Here is a 6526-nt window from a genome sequence, read left to right as displayed (position 1 = left end):
AAAGGTTTTAGCTAGACTCTGACCATCTCATACCTATAGACCAAGAGTTTTACCCAGCAGTTTGCAGATTGTCAACTATGAACTCTAATATGTTTCTAAAATTTTTTAAATCACAGTTTTGTAGTCTTCTAGTGAGACCATCTATGAATTGATCATTATCTGGCCCAGTCTTCATAGACAATAGCTTTTTGGAATTTGTTTCCTATTTTTATCCACATTCCACTTCCTAAATCTGTCTTCTAAATTATGCTTTCAATTAAGCTTTGGTCAGGGGTTGATGACTTCACAGAGGATAGCTAACCAGAGATACTTTATTATGTCATAGACTTTTCTGCACAGATGCTGCTTTGGAAATAGCTATTGTCATCTGAAAGAGTTTTGTGGTGTACATGAGACTTCCAACATTAGGATATATGGCTTAAAGGATGAGATGGGCGATCAGGTAGAAATGAAAACAGGCAAGGAGGCACTGAAGAAGAAACAGATGTTTTACTGCTCTGTGGCCCATTGTTATTGGAATATTATAAAGTTCTTGTTCACATGCTAGTATGTGGTTTACAAAGAAACAACAGCTGAGATACACCAGGACATGGATTCCATATCTTTAATATCTATTTCCCTGACATCACTGAAATGATGTAACGTTGAATATATGCCTTGCAGTATGCCCAGCTGTGAGAAGAAAGCAGCTGTCAGTGTTGGAACATTAGCCCACCCTCAGCTCAGCGTCTCTGGCCAGGTCTGCCTTGAAACTTTGATGCTCTCTCCTTGGTCTCAATGTTCGTTCTCATGTAACCCACTGGCTCCTGCATTAACCCAGGAATATCTCGCTTGTATCTGTGCATTTAGCTGGGAACTTGCCCATTATAATGAACCGAGAAAACTGTTTACAAACAACAACAAAAATGGAGAAGCTTTAGTACATGTACCTTACCTCATGCACTCCTGTTTTCTCCTTTGGTAGAGAGGAGTTCATATATTCAAATCCCTCTGCACTGGCTCTCCGTTGCCCAAAGCCCTCTTATGAAACCTTGGTTCCCACAACACTCTCATCTCCTTTATCTTCACTTCCCAAATCCTATCAAAATTTACTTGTCCTGTGTTTTACCTCTCTTTCATTAATAGAAGCCTACCTGATTTGGGAGAGTAGTTTAATGCTAGGATGGGTTTTCTTAGAGATGCTACATTTTCATATGAAGGAATGAATCTCTAATGGTGGCATTTCAGATACCAAAGTAAGTCATTGGAAGAGATTTGGAGACATAGGAATTAAAAATGACCTTATCTGTCTGCTTGCCTGGTCTTGCTGCTAAACAGAACAACAAATTAACTGTAGAAAAAAAATTGTGTAAAGAAAGCAAGATTATTTCAAATGCAGCACATGTCAGTGAGTCAGAGAGCCATAGGCAGTTCTACAGTTTGCGTATAGGAAGGGCAGGCTTGAAGTTGCTTTACATAGCACTTTATTAAAAAACAAACAAACTGACAAAAATGTTAACTGACCCCACTAAAGAATAAGGGTGGAGAGTATTGCTGATAGAGTTTATTGAAGAGTGTTAAATCACTCCTCAATTTTCCCTCCTGGGTGCCAGCTACCTTTGCAGTCAGCTAACATATTTATTGAGCACCTAATATATGCCAGGCATTAGTTAAATTCTTTGTATCATAAATATGAGATTTTTTCACATGCAAGGTCATATGAAAGTCTTGTATTTATCAATATGGAAACATAAATTGAGACAATGGAAATCATCTATATAATCTACTAATGACATTACACACATTTATCCTAAATAGAAGAAACATATATATCACTTGACCACTTGATCTTTTTCATGTAATCCAATCATGAAGCAGCAAAAAAAAAATCTACTTATTTATTGTCCTTTATCCCAAACCATCAGACTTCTAGACACGGACATGTAAATAGGCTCATTCAGCCATTCCACTTTTACCCATGAATATGCTACACAAAGATAGATGCAGAGATACTTAATTACATTCTGAAATATGCTCACCACTCTATGGAAGTACTGTGTAATCACTGAGTTCCTTACCCACTTCACAAACTAAAATGACCCACTGAGAGGATGCATGTTTATATTCTTTCTACATATTTATATATGTAATATACTCACACCTCTGTAATAAAACTATAATAGAATAGTTGACCATAGAAGAAACATCAACCAGGATGGTACCCACTTTCACACATCTCCACCACAAAAAAGCACCATTAAAAATGGCTTGAGCATTATAATATCTCTGCGTTTGGCAGATTACAGAATAACATTCTGATGGATTTAGAATTTGAAAATATTTCAAAGATAAGATCATAAACTTCCCAGTAACTATATAAAGAATCTCGTCATCTAGTTAAAATTACAAAAATCTTCCCTAAGATTCTTCACAGACAGCTATTTAAAAAAATAAATTCAAATTGACAAGAATGTTTTCTTGAGACTGGGTGAAGTAACATTTCTTCAGGTAGAGTCCATGACCACCAGCATCAGAGTCACCATGGATGCCTTAAAGTGCAAATTCTTGGCTCCCTCTTATTATCTACTGAATGTAAACTTGAAGTTGGTTCTTATGAACACTTGCGGGATGACATACTAGTCTACCTGTAAAGACAAACTAGTCTGTCTGTTGGATAATCCAGTGTTCTTGGTCTTGTCCTGCAGCCTAGCAACAAGCTGGCTCCACAGGGAGGCTGTAAGGTTTCAGGCAGAAACTAGGGTTGATAAGGAAACTGCAGGTGGTTGGTGTCAAAAAGCTTGTTTTTTAAACCAAGATTGTAACCCCAATAGAAATCTCAAAGTTTTCCAACTCTACTAGTCGATCTCTGCTCCTTCCCTTCTACTCCATAAATATATGAAGTGGCAGGGAGTCAGAACCTCTTTTCTGGAACATTTCTCAAGGTGCATCCAGTTGTGTCAGGCCCAGGCACAAGTTTCCATGGGTTGGTGAACTGCTGGGGGATCCCATGCATTTGACTAGCCCCGAGTCTGTAAACTTTTGTTTTGGGCCTGTATTGTGTGTTATTATGTTATTATCAAGCCATATATTGCTTGATAATATGGATGTCTGAAAACCACTGGGCATGTATTAATATATTTACCTATCATTAGGAAGAATAAACACCCCATCAAAATATGCACTCCTACACCCAGAGATGACATTATATTACTTTAAATAGTTAGGAGTCATATAAATGGAAATAAATCACAGAAAGATTTTTTGGAATTTTGACTTAAAGTATCTTTTTAAAATTAGATGCTTCCTTAAAATGTCATTATAGCTAAAACTTCATTTATTTTTGAGTGTGCAAATATGTAGAAAAGACTTAAGCATAGCTGTTGATTCCATGACCTTAGTTCAATACTCTTATAGCTCAACAGTTCCTATGGTTGTTGAATGGGATTCTGTTTTTTACCAACTAATGTTAGTATGACAAAACTTCAGAGACAATTCTTAAGAAGTTTAAGTAACTCTTTGATGACCTCAGTCAAGTAGGTAAAAATTTTGTGATGGGGTCAACAAACTTTCTTTTGCTGGGATAAAACCATATAAATCATCGTTTGCAATATTGTATTCTGAGTATTATCTGAGTAATATCTGTGAGGAAAATCTAACAGAAGCAGGGAAAATCCAGAAGAAGACAAAGTAACAACTGAACTGGGAAACCACTGAAGTTTAAATAGAAAAACAAAGGCAGTTTAAATAGAAAAACAAAGGCAGAAAGGAGAGAAGATCTAAGTCTCTAAAATTATGTAGGGATGAAAACAATAAGCAGAGTTGTTCGCTAAATTTTGAAAACATAAAATGAGGGTGCATCTCTAAAACATTATTGAAGTAATTTTAGGTCAATTAGATAGAAGTATAAGTTCATATAAAAAAATAGAATATGAATCACCCTAAGTAGAATAACATAGATTTTTTTCAACTTAAGATAAACCAGTGGCTGACAGAATCTCAGTGAAGTACAAAGAGTGGTGAGTGCTTAACCTTTGAAGTTGATATATAGGAGAATAGTCAAGACTTGCCATTCCTTGTCTGGTGATGCATTCCCTAGAGATAAAATGTTTGATGGGTTATGCAACTGGCGCAATGTGGTAATTATGATTTTGGTAAATAAAAACCAAATATAAAGAATATGTGATTAGTAAAAGAACTACAGGATACTGGTACTTTGGCTAAAAAAAAACAATTGGGATGAACAGTTCTACATAATGTTGTAAATTTTAAATTTTATCATACATATGAAAGCTAAATTTTTTTAAATAAAATATTAGCATGTGATTCACTTCTTGAATTATCTGGGATAAACATGTTTTATTGATCTACAAGGCCTATATAATCTGTGCTCCATTCCCTCCCTACCCCTCTGAGATCATCTCCTATCATGATCCCACTGACACTATGACAGCCATTGAACCCTCCGTTCTGTTCCTCCAGCACACTCACCTTTTTTCTGCCCCACTGCCTTCACCCACAATGTTGCCATTGTCTAGATTCTCTTCTCCCACATGTATCCATGGCTCGTGCCTTCTCTTCATCAAAGCCTGTGTGGAAATGTCACATTGTCAGAGAGCTTTTCCCCTATCTCATCAAAAATACCACTGTCTTTGCTGGCCTTTTGTTCTATTTTTCTCCTTAGCACTTAACAATACCTATAGTATACATGTATTTGCTTATTATATGTCTCCCCCACCTAGAATGTAAGTCAGCTCTGTATTAAGAATAGACTTTACACTCCAAGTCTAAAACACTGCCTAGCATAGAACATACATTCAGTAAACCCTTATTGAATAGATAGCAGATAAACCAGGCTCAGTAAGTTTTGGATTACTGCTTGTGCCGGATGGCGCAGGAATTAAAGCTATGATCAAATATGGGCCACAGCTAGTGACCATTAAATTCTAGGTCCCATAGATACTACTGCCTGGTTTGTTACAATACATATTTGAAAAAGAGCTAGACTTATGATGCAATTCAATAAGCATAGTTTCATCTACTCTGCTCCTTAAAAACTCTCATTCCACTAATTTAAAAAAGCTCAAAGCTGGTCTCCAATTTTTTTTTTTTTTTGCCTTTCCTGGGAATGATCTTAGTTTTTTCTGCTTTTACCACCTTAGTTCAGTCGGGGAATCGTCTTGTCATCTTGTGCCTGGTTTCTTTTTTACACTTGACCCACATGTGGAACTTCTCCTTCATTAAGGAAAAAAAAGAAAAAAGAAAAAAAAATTCTCAAGCAATACTTGTGTTTTAGCAAACTTAACTGATGCTTTAGAGAAATAAGGGAATGTCACTTATTGGGGAGGGGGTGAATTGGGGCAATTACATCAGAGCAACAAATATAACTTTAGGTGAATGTTAAAGAGTACTATTTACTAAACTCTTTCTGCCACCCCACCATCGGTGACTCTTTTCATGTTAATTCATTATTATGGCCTTTTTCTCCATCACCTCACATTGCTTGTGTCCTCTCTCTGAGATTGTCTTCAGAGAACTCCAAATTCTTCTCCTTGTCTTTGGTTCCTACTCCCAAACTCAGCTCTGGGGTTTTCTTTGCATATTCAAATTCATCAAGGTGCTCAGCAGAAAAAAACAAAAACAAACAACAATAACGAAGTCACCAATTTTATTCTCTAAGATCCAGTTCAAAAGATAGATGTGTTTTTACACCTTAGTTATGAAAAATTTGCTGAGGTTTCCTAGTTAGCACTTCCAGGCAGTAAATGTCATTATATCAGTCTTAAATCTTTTGGGAAACAGTGTATTACAGGTACGATATGAGCTACCCTATTTTCGTAGATATTTCCTTGTAATGGAAATTATTTGAAACACAACTATATGTGAAGTACCGGTGGACTATTCATTACAACTTTATTGAAAACCTATATGGCACACACTTTTACTTAAGGCATTTACTAGACCTCACCTCCCAGCTTTCCTATCCATGAGACATCTGAACTGTCCCTAGCAATTAGTGACCACGGAGAGCAACACCATTCAAGCAACTTTATGTTTACAGATAATTGGAGCAACCAATCACATCTTTAGGAGAGTACAAGGTTACCTCGTGAGAAAAGTTCAGACCTCACGTTTTGTTTTCGTAAGTTTGGGCCTTTAATTGACATGTGTGAATATATAATGTCCGTTCTTCTTTATCTAGTTGCTCGGCTTCGGAGAATGTTAAACTTTTGGCCAGAGTTTGAGAGGATTCAAAATTTCTAAGCAGACCCACTACTCCGAGCTGAGGGAGAAGGTCCCTAGCTAAGAAGCGCAAGAGCAGCCCAGATTCCTAAGCGTCCACCTCCGCGATTCGAGTAACTCCACGGTGCCGGAGCTACGCACCGGTTCAACGTAGCTTTGGCCCCGCCCACCCTATCTTCCTCCTCCCCTCTACTCTTTCTCCTCCCTTCCATCCTCCCTCCTTCCTTTCCCCCTCCTCCCATCTACCCATGAAGTACTCCGCAATCCTCCCCGGCCCTCCCTCGCGGCCCTCAGGGGCAGGGCTGGG

General features: G+C 37.5%; 1 long non-coding RNA gene across 4 annotated transcripts; it reads right to left on the bottom strand.

Annotated features, from left to right (window-relative positions):
- Positions 1-1555: 1555 nt before the first annotated feature.
- Positions 1556-6483, bottom strand: LOC120623112 (uncharacterized). Of its 4 annotated transcripts, none has more exons than XR_005658684.1 (4): positions 5475-6483; positions 5134-5211; positions 4468-4565; positions 1556-2713 (listed from the first exon to the last, which is right to left on the bottom strand). It is a non-coding gene; the product is annotated as an uncharacterized LOC120623112 (long non-coding RNA). The 4 variants fall into 4 exon arrangements; XR_005658686.1 differs by lacking the exon at positions 1556-2713 and adding an exon at positions 2802-4071; XR_005658685.1 differs by lacking the exon at positions 1556-2713 and having other exon boundaries at positions 4136-4565; positions 5470-6483.
- Positions 6484-6526: the final 43 nt, after the last annotated feature.

This window comes from Pteropus medius, unplaced genomic scaffold, assembly GCF_902729225.1.
Source record: "Pteropus medius unplaced genomic scaffold, Ma_sr-lr_union100, whole genome shotgun sequence".
NCBI lineage: Eukaryota > Metazoa > Chordata > Mammalia > Chiroptera > Pteropodidae > Pteropus > Pteropus medius.
Note: the sequence above shows the minus strand (reverse complement) of the source record. Positions and strands in the feature narration are given on the sequence as shown.